Here is an 18,884-nt window from a genome sequence, read left to right as displayed (position 1 = left end):
CTGTTACCTGAATTAATTCACATTGTGCTAGGATTACTAGAAACAAGCGACAGCTGATTTAGTTAAACCTAGTGAACATAAGTCAAACCCACTCGGTGCTTGCGGGAAGGATCATCGATCGACAACCCTATAGGTGTATCGATCGACGATCTGAAAGGTGTACCGATAGATTATCAATTGTTAATATCGATCGACACTTTCTCCAGATCAAGAAACGACAGTTGAGATCTGAGATCTAGACAACAGATATTCTAAACAAACGGAAGTTGATTGAATATTACTTTGTTTGAGTTCTAGAATATCCAATAAACTACTCTAGCTTCTATACTATTTTAATCATGATTACATGAATAGAAACCCTAAGTCTAACATTTTCTCATAATTGTTTACAAACCTCAATCCAATCAACTGTATAACTGCCTTGTTCACCACTGCTATTTACAATTTACTTAATTCACTTAGCTTAATCATAAACTGTTTAAGATCTTTTGTGTGCCCTAGCTCCTTGCGGATTCGATCCCTAAGTACAGGGCTGTCTTTTAGCACGTGTAAGTGGAGCGGTCGAACAGGGTCCGAAATTTTAGAGGGTCCATAATTTTTTTTATTTTAGTAATAGTTATAAATTTAAAATCATATATTTATTAAAAATCAGACAGCTATATTTAAATTTAATTTTCGTATTTATTAACCAATAAATATAAATTACAATTTGATTGTGTTTACATAACCAACAAAAATGCAATAACTCAGAAAGAAATTAACATTTATATCAATTAATATATTTTGGAAAGATGACAAATATATATATATATATATATATATATATATATATATATATATACATTTTTTTTTGGAAAGTAAAAAATAGATGTTGGTGTTTGATTTAGTATTCAATGTAAATTTAAAAGGTCAATATTCTAGTTTGATTATATTTAGGAAACTATTTTTAATTAGTGATTATAAATAAGAAGAGAAATATATAATTTTCAGCAACTTTTACAAAAAATAGTAAACACAAAGAAGAATGACTAGTTTTTTTTTTTGACAACTACTAGTTTAAGCTTCTATCGAGAAGAAAAATGAGGAGTCTCCAACTTCTTGTTTAATCAAATCAAGAGTCTACGGCTTTTGGTTTAACCACTATCCATGTTCTATTGCTCTATTATTTTTTATAGATTATAACTCATGATTGTTGGATACAAAAAAAAAATCAAAGAAAAAAGGAAACTGAAAAATTCATAGTCTCAAAGATGTGCTTTTCATAAGGTTTTAATTATAAAACCAATTAATGTTTCTTCCACTCAAATTAGATTGGTTTATTTATTATATATTATAACAATATTTTGCGAGAAAAACATAAACTATTTCGGGTTATTAATAGGGCCTTTTTTTTAAACAGGGTCTCCGTAGAATTTGAGACGGTCCTGCCTAAGTACTACAACTCAACCTCTTATTTAAGAAATCATAAATTACTTAGGATAATTTGAGTGATATCATTTGCCTTTGTAAAATTTTGACAAACTTGGAAGTTAACATTATAAGCACAGATAATCGAATCAAATATTAACCGCAGAAAAACATATTATATGTATCCGGTTTAGGAATGAAGTTAATTAACAAATATGTTTAAAATTAGTAAGAATAAAACGTGTATAGTTTTATTAATCCAATGTAAACAAGCAAACAAGTTTATATCCATTTGTCTTATCAAATGAGAAATCTTTGTCACAAATAATGGCTTCTCCATGCCTCGTATCCAGCACCATCCTACAAGTTTTGTTTGGGATTTGAATTATAAATATGTTTTAACGTTAGCAAACAATATAGTTGTCAAATACCATTAGTGCTCGGGTTTCTAACATCAATAATCAATATACGATCTATCAAGTCCTTATCATATACAAACAAAGTTCTATACAATCGAAATCAGTTGAAGTTTAAATAAGTTGTCAAAAGTTTTGTTAGTTTCAACAAGTCTTATTAGGTTATACATTCTTGCATCTTAAATTTTAACGTCATATAGATGATGGGTTCTTTGGACTCGTCTCTTGTTGTCAAATCATCCTTTCAGTGATGAAAGAATGAAGAATAAGAGGGTATAATGCTTATTTTCATGCTTATTTTCATGGACTATATAAGTTTTATAAAATACTGTGTATTACAAGTTTGGATGTAATATCAGGATTTTGTAATATATAATCATCTTATTCCATCTAATATAACTATCTAATTTCAGAGGGTTCTTTCCTATTTTAAGCTCACTGGCAGGCATGAAAAAAGACCACAAAAACTTTGGTGCAAAACCATCTTTAAAGATAACAAAACTTACACTCAACCATGTCAAAACAATAGAATAGATAACACGATTCATCTAGCCCTAGCCCTAGTCAGGTTATTAACTCAGTCTTTATTCTTTTTATCTCAGCTTAGCCCTTGCTAAACTAAGTTTGATTCCAGAAATAAAATAACCCTAAGGACTCTACCATGCAATAATGTGAGTATTCTACTCTATATGCAGACTCGATCTACCCTAAATTCCAAGTGGGACTCAAACAAACTGACTCACAAAACTACCCTAAATTCCAAGTGGAATTCAAACAAGCCAACTCACAAACCTACCTTAAATTCCAAGTGGAATTCAAACAAGTCAACTCACAGTGTTCTAGGCGAGAAGCAGCTGGTTGATAGGAGAAGACTTTGCCAAAACCCAACAGACGACTTGACTGGACTGGACTGCACTGATCTTTACTTGGAAATAACCTCCCCTGATACTGGTCTGGACTGAACTCAACTCGAGTACAACCTTCTGTAGCTTCTAGACAGTTCTTCGGACTTCCGGGTGGAGTATCGAGTAAAACTTTAACTGATCTGAACCCGTGAAACTGAACCAACTCTGAACAGCACCTCCACTTGATCATCAATGGAACTGACTGGCCTGGACGGACTGATTTGGACAGAGCTTCCGCCTCACAATCGTAGAAATCGTCAATTGGACGAAACTGGTCTTCTCGGTGGAGTATCAATCTTCAGAATCGACCATACTCTACATCGACCACTTCCTTTCTCTTTCTCTCTCTCTCTCTCTCTCTCTCTCTCTCTCTCTCTCTCTCTCACTCTCTCTCTCTCTCTCTCTCTCTCTCTCTCTCTCTCTTCCCACGTTTTGGAGTGGCTTCCCATCTGAACTGATCTTCACTTTATTGACCTTCAGTTGGGCAGAACCTTCCTTAGGCACTGACTCGAAATCAGTAGAGAACTGGTCTCGAAAATTTTCTAAAACTCTCGAAATAGCTCGTAAACTCTTGATTTCTTTTTCTACTTTTCTCTCACATTTTTAACTTGGTTTGGGCAGCTCTGGATGTGTAGAAATGATCTGGGGTCGTGGGGTATTTATAGAAGACAACAACCAATCAGCTTTAGGTTGGTGGCAGCCCGTGTGTCGCTCCGCATGGATCCGAACGCTTGTGCGGCCGCACCTCGTGCTCCACCTGGCTGGCTGCATGTCTCAGCCTCATGCAGGACGACATACCTCCTCCCACATTTCAGGATGCATGCCTGGAGTGCATGGAAGACGCCACACCAGTACACACATGTCGATCATCATGCTTCAGTTGCATGCGCGGAGACACCTCGTGCTTGGTCGATCCACCTCGTGTTCCACACGTCAATTTGCATGCTCCTGCTTCATGCACAGCCACACCTTGAGCTTCTGTAGACACTCAGATTGCTGGACAGTTGACACCACGTTCTGATTCCATGCGATGAGCCACCTCGAGCTTCTCGGTCCATTCGTCTGATTTTGGTCCTTCCTGCATATTTTTGACCTGCGATCCATCCCGATTATTTTTCCACTCCCGTTCTGATTCGCTGAATAATTTTGATAAACTCCAGAAAGAATTCTGATCTTGGCGGTAAATATTTCTCCAGCCTCCGGCTTCATCGAAACTTCCATAATACTGAAATTAGGGTTTTCATCCAATTTTGGGTTTTCCCGTCATGCTTTGATCTCGTCGTGTTTGCTTCCCGTCCTGCTTAATTCCCATCCTGATTCCGATGACTTCAAAATAATATTCCGCTGATACGAAGTTTTGCAGAAAACTTCTTGCTGAAGAAACATCCTTCTTCTAAAACGTCGAGCTTTTAAAACGTCGTGCTTCCAAAAACATGATGTTTCGAAAACATTCTTCTGATCAATCTATCACATTGTCTAACCATGGTCAAGCAGCTCATCCGACTCATGGTTCACTCAGAATCAATTCTTCGACTACCTCGTTCTTCAAAATTTCTCGATCAATCCTTATCGCCCGCGACTCGACCACCAAGTAGATGCTCGACCAATCTTCCATTTTCGCCGAACCATGTTAAGATTTATATGATCAAAACTCAACATTCTCCATCATACTTCGATTCCCAAAAGCTCGGCTCCAAATTCCGACTTTGTCGATCTCGACCATTTTACCCCTTCAGGCGGGTTACTACAGGCTCCATCGATCCGGAGGAGTGATCCGAGTTCCTATGTCGATACCCCCTTTGGGGATGAGATTGGCTTGATAGAGATGCCAAGAAAGTTCTATTTCCCCAGTATGAGGATGTTTGACGGCACTAGCGACCCGGATAATCATGTCGCCCAGTACATGCATTGAATGCTCATTGTAGCCCTCCAAAAGGAATTTAGAGAAGGGACTATGTGTAAGGGTTTTTTTTCAACTTTGACAGGACCTGTCCTGCAGTGGCATATCAACTTACCTACCGATATCTCCCATCTTTGCATATCGAAACCGGAGCTGATTAATGTCCTAAGGCAGATGGGTCAACAAGTCAAGTGGTCTGAGAAAATGAAAGCGCCTGATTCTTTCCGGAACCCAAACCGGTGGTCCGAATTCCACAATGACCAAGGTCAACAAAACGGAGGATTGCGTCGCACTAAGAATTGAGGTTAACGAATTACTAAAGAAAGGACACCTCTGGGAGTCTAGCCTTCGTTTTATCTGTGAAAACACATCTCATTTACCCTATTTACTGCTTATTTAATATTTTATTTACTGTTTTAATATATATTTCCTAGCTTGCTCTTACTATTCATCTTATCTATTGAGTTCCCACGCTCTATGTGGATTCGATCCTTAAGTACTGCAATTGATATTTTATTTGGGAGTGTTGCTTAAGGTTAATATGAGCATACAGCACTAGCTGACACTCCCGCCGGTTGAAGGGGCTGTTGTTGATTGGTTGTTGCCTCACCACCTATGGATATAACATGTTAGTGCTCATCGTATATGGTAAATAGGTAGTAAATAATTAACTAGTTACAACATTAATTAACCAATCATAATATACTCAATTATATTGTAAATTATTTCACTAACAAAAAATGTGTATTGATAGCACAATATTATAGCAGTATTTTCTAAAATGCTATGGAAAATCAAATTTGGGATTTTGGTTTTTATTAATATCAGTTAAACACGACATTGGCAAAAATTAGTGAGCGGCAATAAAAAATAACATAAGAGAAAATAACATAAGCGCCAATGTTATGTCTCTTTTCCCTTTTAGCAAAACTCATTCTCATTTTAAGTAGAGTACTAAAAAATCGACAAAAATGGAGACTGCAATCAAATCAGATGCATTTCTTTGGAGGCCTGCTACCGGTATGTTATTGTTGAGCACGCGGTTGGGGAGATGATTTCATGGCCTGCCAGTAAATGTGTTATGTCAAACGAGGGGATATATACCGAAGACATTCCTTCAAGGGTAAGATTTCTTATTGTCCACCTTATTATTTCAGTTTATGTTGCTGTTTTGATTAACATTTTTATATTGTCTTTTCCATGTGTATGTAGAGTTCAAATTCCAATTCCTTGAACAAATGCAAACTGCCTCCAAGACCTAATGTAGTAAAAGATTTTGTGGATGTGGTTCATGTTCCTGATACATTTCTATGGAGACCTAGACCAGATATAATTTACCTTACGGACTCTGGTTAAGCATTTTGTAGTCTGGCCAGCCAATAAGTGTGTGTTCGAAAACACCACAGTCACCATGCCGTAGATCTCCTCTTCAGAATCAACCATCTTCTCCTAAAGCACAATCTGCAAAAGCTGCTACGTGTTCTGCATCACCACGCTCTAAATCAAGCGATCAATCTCCAAAAGCTACCCTTAACAAAACTGAAGCACCTTCTCACATTTGATGATCATACGTGAATTTGTTGTATATGGTATTAACTAGCTGTTTTTTGTTATCCTATTCACTGAGATATATTGGTTTGTCTTGCAAACATTGTAGCATCAGAGTCAAAATGAAGCTGCCAAAGAGAATCAGAAATGCAAGCTCATGTCTATTACATGAAAGAAGCAGGTCGTTGCAGAAGGACGTTGGGCTTCAGACAACCCGGAACAAACAGTGCACTTTGTTCCCTTGGGACCTAATGGAGCTAAAGTCTGGATTGATGTGGTGAAGATGAATAAGGCAGAGATTTGGCTGCCATCTACTGAGATTGAGTGTATGGGAGATGCACTGGGCACCTGCACTGCATGGCCAAAGGAGAAAGTGATCTTGTGTTAACTACTCTCAGGTCTAATGTACTACTCTTTCTGCTTGGATGATTTAGACTAAGTGATGCATTTATGTATGTGTTGTACTAGTAATGTGTCGGATTGCGACTTGTAGTTTGATACTTCTTTTCCAATGAATATTGTAGGTTGTGCGTTTGAATTTATGAATGTGTGTCTTTCAATACAAATCAAACAGGTTGTGGTATACGTCAAACTACTAATAACATGTTGTATTAGCTACAAAAAAAAACTAACCATTAACCAATAGCATCTATAAAACCGCTGTAATATAGAAAAGTAAAACATCCAATAGTGCAATATGAAAAAAACAATTATAGCCTTCAAGATATGCTATTGAAATAACAAATGTAACCGTCGGAAACAACGCTATTATAATGTTAACAATATAACAGAAAACACAAAAATACTGCTATCATATGTTTTCGCTACGATAGCATGTGAGAAACCGCTATAATAAGGGAGAACTATTATAGCAGACATAGCAGTTCATAATACGCTATCCCAGGCATATGATAGTGGTTTCCTCGCGCTAATATGGAGGTTTTTTTTGTAGTGTTTGCCCGTCTTTATAAAATATTTAGGCTGTTACATCGTTGACATTTATATGTATGGCTTCACGTTATAAAATGGGCTCAATCATAGTAAAAAAATTTGTTCAAAAACTCGGCCGAGTAGCCGGTTTTGCAGCCAGGTAATCGCAACTCGGAGTCCAACCGTGGCGATTTTAACCAATCGGTTTGGTAAATCGCTAAAGAACAAACCGGCCGCTATTAAATCGAATTAACTGACGATTAATAACAAAATTTTCTAGGTTAAGCCCAATAAAAATGGGCTTTGCCTTTTTTAAAGCCTGATTGAGTTTCCTAAAGTCTATAATACGTGCTCTATTTATACTAGTCATTCCTTCTGCACCAGTTTACAAACGTCCGATGTGGGATGTTGAGATTCACAACTCTCTACAATAAAAGTCAATATTTAAATAACAAAAAAAAATCGAATCTACAACATAGACATAAGTAACTTACTGAAAACTTTAACACCGGACCACATTAATTTATTTGTAATATTCCACAAAACCTTATTATAAATATACTATATTTGAACTGCAATAGACATAATTATATTTTGTGATCTAATTTGATATGTATTTACATATTTCTATTTTAGTACCAATGATATTTTATACATAAACATGTATTTATTATACATAAATATTTGGTATTATACATATAAATAAGGTATTATATATATAAAAGTACAAAAAAAATCTTTCCCGATTACTCCCAGATTTTTTTCCTCTTTTCTAATAAATCGCTCGGCCGGTATGTGCCGCACGCGTAGCACCTAGCGAGAGTTTTCGAACAAGGGTAAAAAATAAGCCCGTAACATAAATTAATTAACAGGTAGTAAATTAAAATAGTTAGCTTGCTATGTATGGCTTTGCATTATAAAATGGACCCAATCATAGAAAACAATTACCCTTTAGCCTAAATTAATTTAACAGTAATCATATACATAACTATATCGTAAATTATTTACCCATCATTTTAAATAGTTAGCTTGCTTCAGTGTTCACATTTATATATGTATGGCACCTTTATATATGGGTCTAAACATCCCTTATATATTAAAAGAGAAGCATTATAATAAATGCATTCACACAATAATAAACACGTGCCAGCCTCACAATGATTTGATAATAATTATGCTAACGCGTTCACACTATATTCATAAATGTGTTCACACTATGTACTTTGTACTTTTTTAATATAAAACTCACATACATGGTTCCAATAAAACTCTGGATGTTTTGTTTCGAATAAAAATAGATAACGTATCAAAAGTCAAACTATATATATATATATATGTATCATTTTTATTGTTTACGGATAAAGTTGAGCAAAATATTCAGAAATATTGATTTAATTCGTTATCCATTTTTATTTGAACCAAAAAATCTGGATATCCGTGTCTCTATGAAACCAATCAAATACTAAAATACAATATCCAAAAAGAATCAAATCAAAAATGCCAATATTTTAAGGAACAGATATCTAATTCGATATGTTATATGCATTTATATACATATATGTAAGTAATTATATATGTATGTTATATATATTATACTTTATATCAGTTTTACAATATTTTTATGAATTAAATTTATTATATTAGGTACTAAAATTTTATAAGTTAAATAGTGTTTTATTTTTTAATAAAATGTTATTATTAATTTTTCAGTTATTTTTAAAATTTTATTTTATTTACGGATCAAATCGGATATTCTTTAAAATTCAAAAACATTTCGGATATCCGAGTCACCGAATATCTAGGTGGCTAAAGATCGAATCGACACGAATGCTTCCAAATTCTCAGATATTCAATCAGTGCCCACCTCTATTTACGGATACAGTTTTATTTTCTTTATATGAAAAAAATGACTAATGTCAAGGCCTTTTTTATTTTAAATTAATTTTAATTTTATCTTTCATGTATTATTTTACACAAAAATGTCATTTAATATTAATTAACAATATCTTTATATATTTGTCAACTATTCTTATATACTTTACATACACATACATGTGCCCCTTGATGTGAACACCTTGTAACTAAGTATTCACCACAATTGAAATATTTAAATTTTTTGAAACTTGAAATATTTTTTCTTAATACTTCTTTCACTACCGACCAAATTGTAGTGAAATGTTTTGTCTTAATAATTTTCTTTTCTTTTTCTTAAACTATTATCTGTTTTGAAACTATAATATGAAACTACTGGTTCGACATGACGACTATCTAAAATTCCTAACATGAAAATAAACAAATAATATTATTTTTTTATTTTTATAGAAAAAAACCAAATAAATCAAACATTTTAACCGAATAAACTAAAATGAATATTAATTTAAAATAATAGTTATATTTTAGAAGATTAAAAACCAAAAAAAAAAACTTAAAACCAAACCAATATCCACATTTAACAGATTTAATATCTTTTTATTAAAAGACGACACTTACGGCTTCGAGATAGCATTGCTGGACCATTACGCTGCACTGTTAAGGGAACATCAGTCATGTCATCTTCCTCATCGAATTGTATTATCTATGTTCCAGTCATTACACGGGTGTTAACTGGAGCACGCTGTCCTTCATCTGCAAGTCCCGTTTCCAATGCAACACGGTGGAATACTAGCATTTCCTGATCCTCAATTATCTGGCTGATCATCTTTCACTAGTTGCTAGCCTTTCTCCATACGCCAAACCTTAAATAGTAAACATCATATTTGTTAAACACTACACTTATTTATCGATGTTGCAAATACACAAAAACAGAATAAGATCCAACATCTTACTCTCATATTCAGCTTTTGATCTAGCATCATATGTTTCATCTACAACATAAGTTGTTAGACCAATCATGAAATTGGACCGCCGGTTAAAATGATAGGTTGCTACACACTTTGATCCAAAAGTCACCAACAATGTTACCTCCATCAGCCAGAGCCTCTCCGTTACCAATTTGACAAGATCTGTCGTCGTTCCTATAGTCAAAGGAGGAGCTAGGCCGCTCGGGAAAAGCATCCAATCTTGTACACCATAATTTATAACCATTGGTGTCTGCTAAGCTAGACCATAATGTTTCCTGACAGTCGTGATTACACCATCCAGGATCTCAGGGTCCTCTATGTAAATAGTGAACCTGTAGTCATATGGCTCAGGGACGAATTGCCAATGCAGTCTTTCATTCTTTCTCTATTTTGCATGCCACACTCTCACTCATCTCATGCGCCATGTATACACAAAACAATAGGTATCTTCCCAAATTCCAAAAATCAAAATATGATATGAACATTTACATGTCCACAAATTTTAGGGATCAGGCTATATTCCATATTTCCCCTAAAAGATGTGTCTTTAATAAGTCCAAAAGTTCTGATTTCAAAACTTCATGTTTCTTTATAGCATGACACAAAAAATTAACATTAAATGGAGGATATCATGAATGCATTCTTCACGCTAACCGAATCATGATGGAGTATTAAGGTTTACGAATAGTTCATACCTCTCGCACAGATTCTTCTCTCAGACAAGTTTACTATCAAAGATTGATAAAACTTACCTTCTTTTATAAACCCTCAGAGATTAGAGAACAGTGCACAATATCGACTTACACAATATGTAGATGATGCATATCTTTTTCTAGATTCGGTTTTCCAGCTGCGCCGAATGTGTCAGACATGTTGTGGAGGAGATTAAGCTTCACAATGCACAGTACAGCTTTCATTTACCAAGGAAAATATAACCAAATCATTACAATATCCAAAATATCAGCAAATCAAACAAAATCCTCTCTCTTATCCTTTAATTGTACTTCGCTACAGGCTCAAGTTTATACAGAACTTCTAAGGCTAACTTCCTCATTACAATAAACCATCTATGCCAACGAAGTAGCAACTTTTATTGTGCTTGGTATTAAGCTACTAATTTCATTAGTTTTCTTTGGTTTTAAGATAATTGTTCCTTTTTTTAGGTAGAAAACAGTTTCCTGATTAACTTTAAATGTGTCCTATGAGCTCAGAGAACAGAACTATGAAAATAAACTAAAACGAAATGTGTAAGTATTAGTTATTAATTCATTATTATTTTCTACTTAAAATTTATGAAAATTCAAAACTCTTGTGGAGGATTCCCTTTTTTCTTGTTTAATTTTATCATAAATTCCCAACATATTGAGGTAGCATAAGATATGATAAAGACAAACTCGTGAAACCTCGTTTTCTGCAGTTACGATGAATCCTTAAACAATACAATGCGATATAAATAAAAAGGAAATAAAAGGACTTGTTGCTGCCGATCAACCAAAGTCATGAAAGGCAGACACCAGCAAAGATCCCCCCAAGCATCGAGGCTACAAGGATGTTGCCGAGAGCATTAGCTTCAGATACCTGTCCACATAAAAGAAGAGTATCAATTTATGATGTCTCTTTTCATAATTTTCAGTACACAGAAAATAATAATGTAAATGTTAACTACTTACATTGTAAGTTCTCTTTGGTGTTTGCGTGAGTATGCAGACGGTAAGATAACCGTTTGAAATGCCTAGGAAGGATGTCAGGGTGATCATCCAACCCTGATCTGCGTACCTTGCGGTGATATAAAAGGCGGGAAGGAACAACATTCGAGCAAGAACAGAGGCTACTATCACTTTTCCTGATTGCATTTTAAGGGGTTTGACCATAGTGATGTATCGAGAAAGCGCATCGCTTAAGTTGAAACAAGTAACGAGGACGAGAGGGTACCTACAAATCATTGTTAAACAATAAATGTATTAGAAGATATCAGATGATAAAAGGAAAAGAAATCGTAACTAAAACGTATACGAGGAACAAACCACGAATGTAGCGAATGCTTTCCCGTGTTCTCGTAGAGGAACCCGGGAAATATTGACAACGTCAAAGCGTATATCAGGAATAAACTTATAACCCTGTCCAAGTTCTGATGCGCCAGTTGTTGGTTGGATAGTGGTGGGACTTCCTCAACGGGTTCCACTGGGTTTGAACCCGAGCGTGCTCGATGCTTTTGGACCATGGGCAGCTTCGGAAACATCACACCGTATATGATCACACATACTAGCTCGATGAAGAGTGAAATGGCTAAGAATGATACTACATTCATCACAATAAAAAAATTAGCGAGCTTTCATACATATCCAAATAATTAAACTGCTTGTGTAATTCATAGATTAAGAATCGTACATGCCCCTTTTCTTAGGCTGTCCCGGGAGTTCTGGAAGACTGCTTTGGTAAGCAGCCTTAAAACTGACGTTATGGCTCCTGATACACCAAGCCCTGCGGCGAAGGGCTGGATAAGATCGGGGCATATGCAGCTAAGGTCGCCTATCATTGCTCCTTCGACAAGGGCGTTGGCTACGCCAACTCCCGCCGATACAATGGATAAAAGGAGAAACGGGGTTATTCCTCCCTTTCCTTTGGTTACGATGTCAACCTGTCAAATTATAAATATTAATATAAATGAGAAAGCTCAAAATCAAAGAAAAATATGTTCTTAACTAATGTAATAAAAAAAAGACATATGTGTTCTTAACTATCAGACACGATTTAAGGACTAAACGAAAAATTTAGATGAGAATAAAACCAAAAAGAAAAACTTATTTATAAAGAGAATACCGTTAGTAGCAAAATGCTGCCAATTACAAATAGGCAGTCACCGGTGAAGACTCTCCTTTGGTTTTTGATTTTCTGTCCCACAAAAACCAATACTGATATCGTTCCCAGAACAAAGGGCTGGTAAACGAGCGTCAGCGTTCGAGACGGATGGTAGTCCTGCAAATGTTTTAAATGGGTCAATTAGATTTTAAAAAGATATTGAGATATTATTGGATATTTTTTCATTTATGGAAATCACTGAAGCAATTATGAGATATTTGAAATAATTCTTTATGAGATATTTGAAAGAATTCTTTGTAATTATTTTTAATAAGTTAACTACTGTATTCATTCTAAAAAGTTAACTGTTATAAGGTTGATCAATGAAAACACAATAATGATTTGATCTTGATCATTTGATGTTGTGGTGTTCCAAAAGCTATCGGAGGACTTGGAACTACTATAATCACACGGTCTTGGAACTTATCAAAATGGATTTATACCAGGGCTGATTTATCCATACAAATGGGGACTTCGTCAAAGTTTTAACGGAAATGGGTATATTGTTATTAGAAAAATGACTGTATAATAATTGTTAAGCTACCTGTAAATTTGTAATTAAAAGATAAAAAAAAAACTAAACATCAAAATTTAAATAGATGCGGAATATGTCAAACTATAAAATTTGCACAGTATATGTATTCATTGATAAAATAACTAATTTTTAAAGTTTTGTTTTTTTGAAAATGTTTAATTTTCAAACTTTTAAAAATGTTTGTTACCATATATATGTATGTATATGTATGTAATATATCATATATTTATCAGATGATCTCATAGTTGAACTTTTTATCAAAATGATTTCATACTTAACGTTCCTATTCAAAAGTATAATACTATGTATGTTTTAAACATAGATATTGGTTATTGTAAAGGTTACATAAAAACCAAAATTTATTTCCCATGCAGTGGAATGTATACAAGGTATTGAAGCAAGTTAGACAAAAAAAAACGCTATATATGATACATTATCTATATTGAAAACAAAATACATATATAATTAATGATACCCATATAAAATCATACACAAGTAGAGAATAAAAGTAAGACATCAAGAATTAAGTTAGGTTTTTAAGGGTGTAAGATTGTTGACAGCTTACCGGGAAAACCTGGTAGTAGTAGTCCGAAATAGTCAGAATGGTGTTCCAGGCAACCAGCTGTCCAACGCCCAGAACACAGCACTGGAAACTGGCTGCAAATTTTCCCTAATTGAAGTTGGACACATCAAGTTTTAATTAAAATGGAAAACTTAAACCTTGATATATATTATGATGACCCAGGTATTATTAGAAATTCTAAATCAGAAGTTGCATCATTAAATTCAAAAAACAAACAAAATATTTTAGCAAAATATATCGAACCTGTATATTGCTCATATTCAAGTCCTTTTGTGAAAGATAGGCGATGAATGAGACCGAGTTGAGTGAGACAGAGTTCAGTGAAAGAGAGTTGAGGCGGAGGTGAGTGAAAAGGTGAAGCTGAAATAATTTATAATGCGGTGAGCTTATGCATTAGAATCTTATATGAAAAGATTTTTTTTTTTTCAACAACTTTTTATAAAAAACTAGAATCTTATATGAAAAGATAATTAAAAGGAATTTTATGAAAAGATAAATAGAAGGAATTTATGCAGTTCATTCGACTCCTTGGAATCTCGTAAGAGGAAAATCAATAGAGTTCCTTTACCGTTTACGACACCTGCGCACAGTGCATATTCATCTCTCGAGGATGGATTTGATTCTGATAGTGATAACGAAGACTCATCTCTGATGGCTTGTTAGAAACCTAGTTTGTTATCTGTAACTGGATCAGCAGGTTTGCCGAGTAATGAAGAATAAAAGGAATTATATGTAAAAAAAATGAAAAGGAACAAATATTATAATAATGAAAAAGAAGAAAACTTGCATAGTTTTTTTTCATTTCTTGTCAAACATTTGATTGTTTTAAGCCATTTTATCTAGTTTTTCAAAGTAAAATAAAATTGAATGAAATAATCATGCCCAGTCTCTTATGTTTTTTCGTCAAAAAGTTTACAGTTTGTAGTTAAGTTTTCCAATTATTTCTGCACATAAGAAAATGAGAGGTCGATAAAAGGTCAGTTTAATATTTAAATTTTCTATTTTGGTAACAAACTTTATTGTGTGTAGTTTCTGTACTAGTGGAGGGCCCAATTCCATTATTATTTCTAAAACTATCTAGTCACTCCACAACACATTTAATTTTCTCACAAACTATTTCTGGCTAGAAACAACTTACATAACATCGTTACAAAGAGAAAACGAATATTCTTATAATAATATGACAAAAGCAACAAGCTTGGTCAATAGAATTGCGTTTTTTTCTTCTTCATCCCTTTCCGCAGTAAATTGGTTTTACCCCTATCGCTAACAGCAACGACAAGTGGTTATAACTATATACAGAACCACTGTAAAGCAACTTGAGCATATATACGTAGAGGTAGAAGTAGAACCCCATACATTAAGATTTCTTTCTTTGATTGCCAAATAATGGAGAATCCACTAAGCAAACAAAATAAACATATCCTTACACGCGATTTTTTTCCATTTTGTTTGTGGTCACATGACTTTTGTTTCACGTTCTGAAATACATATTTTTAAACCGTTGAAAACAAAAATCGGCTTAGTGAATCCCTATATCTTAAAAACTAATACGTTTCAATAGGAATAATCAAAATTTGAAAAAGTATATATATAGTGAAAGTTATTATATTGAGGACAAGATAATCTAACAAAGTTTAAAAAAGAAGAAGATAGTCTGACAATGAAAAATCATGGATAAAAGATATGTACTAATCACATTTTAGCGCAAAGCAGGCTCTCTTTTTTTTTCTGTTACTGCGCAAAGAAGACTCTTCAATAAAGAAGACACGAAAGATAAGGTTTTCACATAACCCATATTGATATTGTGCGGGCTATCTGAGTACAATTAGACATCTTGACCCATTTGAAATTTGAATAATAGTCCGTCCTTATGATGCAACAAACCGGATATTATTAGAAATTCTAAATCAAAAGTTAACATCAGTAAATCCAAAACACACAAAGAACTCGTTGCATATGCTAATTAATCGACTTATAGAGACTATTAATTTAATTATAAATTCTGGCTGTTTCGAAACTGACTAAACCTTATTGACTAAGACGATGATGATAATTGTCTAATAAAAGGGAAGATTTTGTACTTTCTCTCATCATAAAAAAAGTACCTCTAAAACAAAAATATTGGTACCTTTTTAGTGATAGTTCTTTTTAATCAGTTACGAACTTATGATTTAAGAAAAGGACGTCTAAAAGAAAACAAACAAACCAAACAAACCAACACCATCGATAAAGGAAATGAAAGATGCATTCCAAATCATAAATTCACTGATTAAAATAATTTTAAAACATTTTTGAAAATTTTTTATTAAAGCTTTTATTGATATATATTCATATGTAATAAAGTTCATAGAATTTTTAATAATAGACTAGTATATTTATAGGTTTTCTCAGTGATACTTTCAAAATTCTTATGACCAAATATATTGATTAAATGTACATTTATACACTCATTATCTTTATCAGAAATTTTGTTTTCCAAGCAATTGATTTTTTACTAAAATATTTAATTTCTTTGATTGATACCAAAAAGTTTAAAAAATTATTGAAATGTTTATTTTTATCAAATTATAATGTTGAAGCCTAAAACTGATAATTGGGTTTAGAGACTAATCGAGCAATAATCAGAGACATTAGGGCCAATGATTCTATTTAATAATTTATAAGATTAAGAATAGTAATTACCTTTCATCCATAAGCTTAGAGGGACACCAAACATTTCCTCATAAAGATCATCCATAGACTCAATTAAAGTTCTAAATTTAGTAACCCATTCAAACAAGTCTACAAAATCAATGATTATGCATATAAAGTTAAGTTAATATTACATAACATATTAATTCCTTATAAAAACCAGAAGAATAACCAGATGTGACTTCATACCGATTAGATAAGTGTTGTCGGAATTCATTTGGAGAACTTGCAGGAATGGAACAGGTACAAACATTGGGTTTTAGTAAGTGAAAATCAATAAAATACATGTGTACGTTCGACAAATGTGATGTGAAATTCACGTGGTGTATTCCTTATCAAACCAATGCATGGTGTCACTTGGAATCATCTGAATACTCCATATGTCGTCATCAAAATAGCCAAAATAGTGCTTACCAATCAAATAATTAGGGATTGTAATTTAGATTCTGCAACCCTAATATTACATGATTATAAAATGAAATTACTTACACAATAACTCATCAAAAATGAAATGCTGAGCATAAATTATAACTTACATTTGGGTGAGCCACAATCAGATGCCGCTCTTTCGGATTAGAAGGATTTATAGTTTCTCATACTCGTAGTATTTTTTCCCAGGCTTTGACATTGTTCGATGATTCAGTGAGATTTGAAATTAGGGTATTGTTGTGTGCCATTAAATTCTTTTTTGGAATTTGCAAAAGCCTCTATAGTTTCTTTATGAGTGAGAAAAAATAAATGTTTTGAAAAATTAGCAGACGCATTTGATATGATCTTTTTGAACGGTTTATACATTTTAAGTGGAATATTAAAACGATGACAAAAATTTTTAATGTGAGCGAATACCAATGTTTACATCATTACGGAGATAACGACTTAAAAGTGAATTTCACTTATTTTAAGATATGATTTTTAAAAGGCTCATTTGTTGAAATGAAATTGCCATTTCACCCTTTACCAGCAAGAATGCCATACTGGTTTCAAGAAATTCAACAAGAATTAAAACAACACTTTACCAGCATTGGCTCTCTCCCATATCAGATTCTATTAGTTGTTCATGCCCCTAAGCCTCATCAATAATTTGTCTTTTCTTTGCTGTCCGATCTTCGTTTATATTTGATAATTTAAGTTAATTTATAAGTGGAAGGTTAACAGGTTACATGCAATTTGAAAACCAATTCTTTTTTTCTTACGGTTGCCAATGTTGTTCTCTTGAATATACGATTCACTATACCTTGTTACCTTGCGAAAGTATTAGTTTTGCAATGTGTCTTGAGATCTGCCGATGCAAGTTCTTTATTATTCAGATAATGTAGCACTTAATTATTGTTTTTGGACAATGGCAGATGAATAATGTTGGTTGGGAGTTCCTTCTTGATCCAAGTAAGAAGGGGAATGCTTTTTTTTGTTGAAGACGATATCAAATATGAGGATTTTCTCCGCATGGTTTGTGAAGATTACAATATGATTAGTGAGACGAAAGCGGTCGAGCTTGCTTATATGTTACCTAAATGCATATTGGAGCAAATGGCTAGCAAAACTCATTCGATGTTCTTGAGTAACGACAGAAATCTTGAAAACTTTATCACATTGTCCAAGACACACGTTTTGTGTGTTTATGTCTCATTTCTTGCAAACAAAGGTCGTCAAGATTTGAACAGAAATCAAAAGCGTGTTGTTAGACAGAATGCTTTTGCAGATTTTGGTAGTTTTGGAAATGTTCAGTACAAGACTCTGAAGCCATCACTTGAGACTATGAAACCATCACAGCTGCAGAAGACTGAAACCATTAAGTATGGTGACATATTCAGTGGCAAGAATGGACTAATAATGAAATTACGCAAGCTTTAAGTGCTCGAAAGGTTTGATTTCAGCATTAAAAAGTCTTTGAATCATTTATTTTACGGAGAGTGCTTCGTTCCTGGATGTTCCTGGAAGATACGTGCTTCAACTATGTCGAGATCATCTCTATAATTACTTTTTCATAAATATACTGATCTTCATACATGCTCTGCGGCCAATAGGTATTCTCGTCACCGACATGCAAATGCAACATGTATTGGCAAGATGTATGTTGAGGGATTTAGTGGTGGTAGTGATCTTAAAGGAATCCGTCCTAAATATATAATGCAGTTTATCGAATTGACATCGGTTATTCGAAGGCTCATAGCGCATTGGCATATGCACGAGAGATGGTTAGGGCACTCATGCCAGTGGCTATCAAGACGTGCCTTCATATCTATACAAAATAGAGAAGGACAATCCAG

The 18,884-nt window shown here is 33.7% G+C and overlaps 2 long non-coding RNA genes across 2 annotated transcripts in view; one reads left to right on the top strand and one right to left on the bottom strand.

Moving 5' to 3' along the window:
* LOC117126555 overlaps positions 1-18,884 on the bottom strand; it is a 57,061-nt gene that overhangs the window by 27,104 nt on the left and 11,073 nt on the right. Inside the window, exon 2 of the long non-coding RNA XR_004449170.1 lies at positions 1-14,166. This exon is cut by the window's left edge and continues 27,104 nt beyond it. This is a non-coding gene — a long non-coding RNA (uncharacterized LOC117126555). The remainder of the gene's footprint in view (positions 14,167-18,884) is intronic.
* LOC117126561 overlaps positions 14,160-18,884 on the top strand; it is an 8,740-nt gene continuing 4,015 nt past the window's right edge. The window contains exon 1 of the long non-coding RNA XR_004449177.1: positions 14,160-18,884. This is a non-coding gene — a long non-coding RNA (uncharacterized LOC117126561).

This window comes from Brassica rapa, chromosome A07 (genome assembly GCF_000309985.2).
Source record: "Brassica rapa cultivar Chiifu-401-42 chromosome A07, CAAS_Brap_v3.01, whole genome shotgun sequence".
In the NCBI taxonomy this organism is placed as follows: domain Eukaryota; kingdom Viridiplantae; phylum Streptophyta; class Magnoliopsida; order Brassicales; family Brassicaceae; genus Brassica; species Brassica rapa.
The sequence above is the reverse complement of the archived record's forward strand: the minus strand, read 5'-3'. Positions and strand labels throughout refer to the sequence as shown.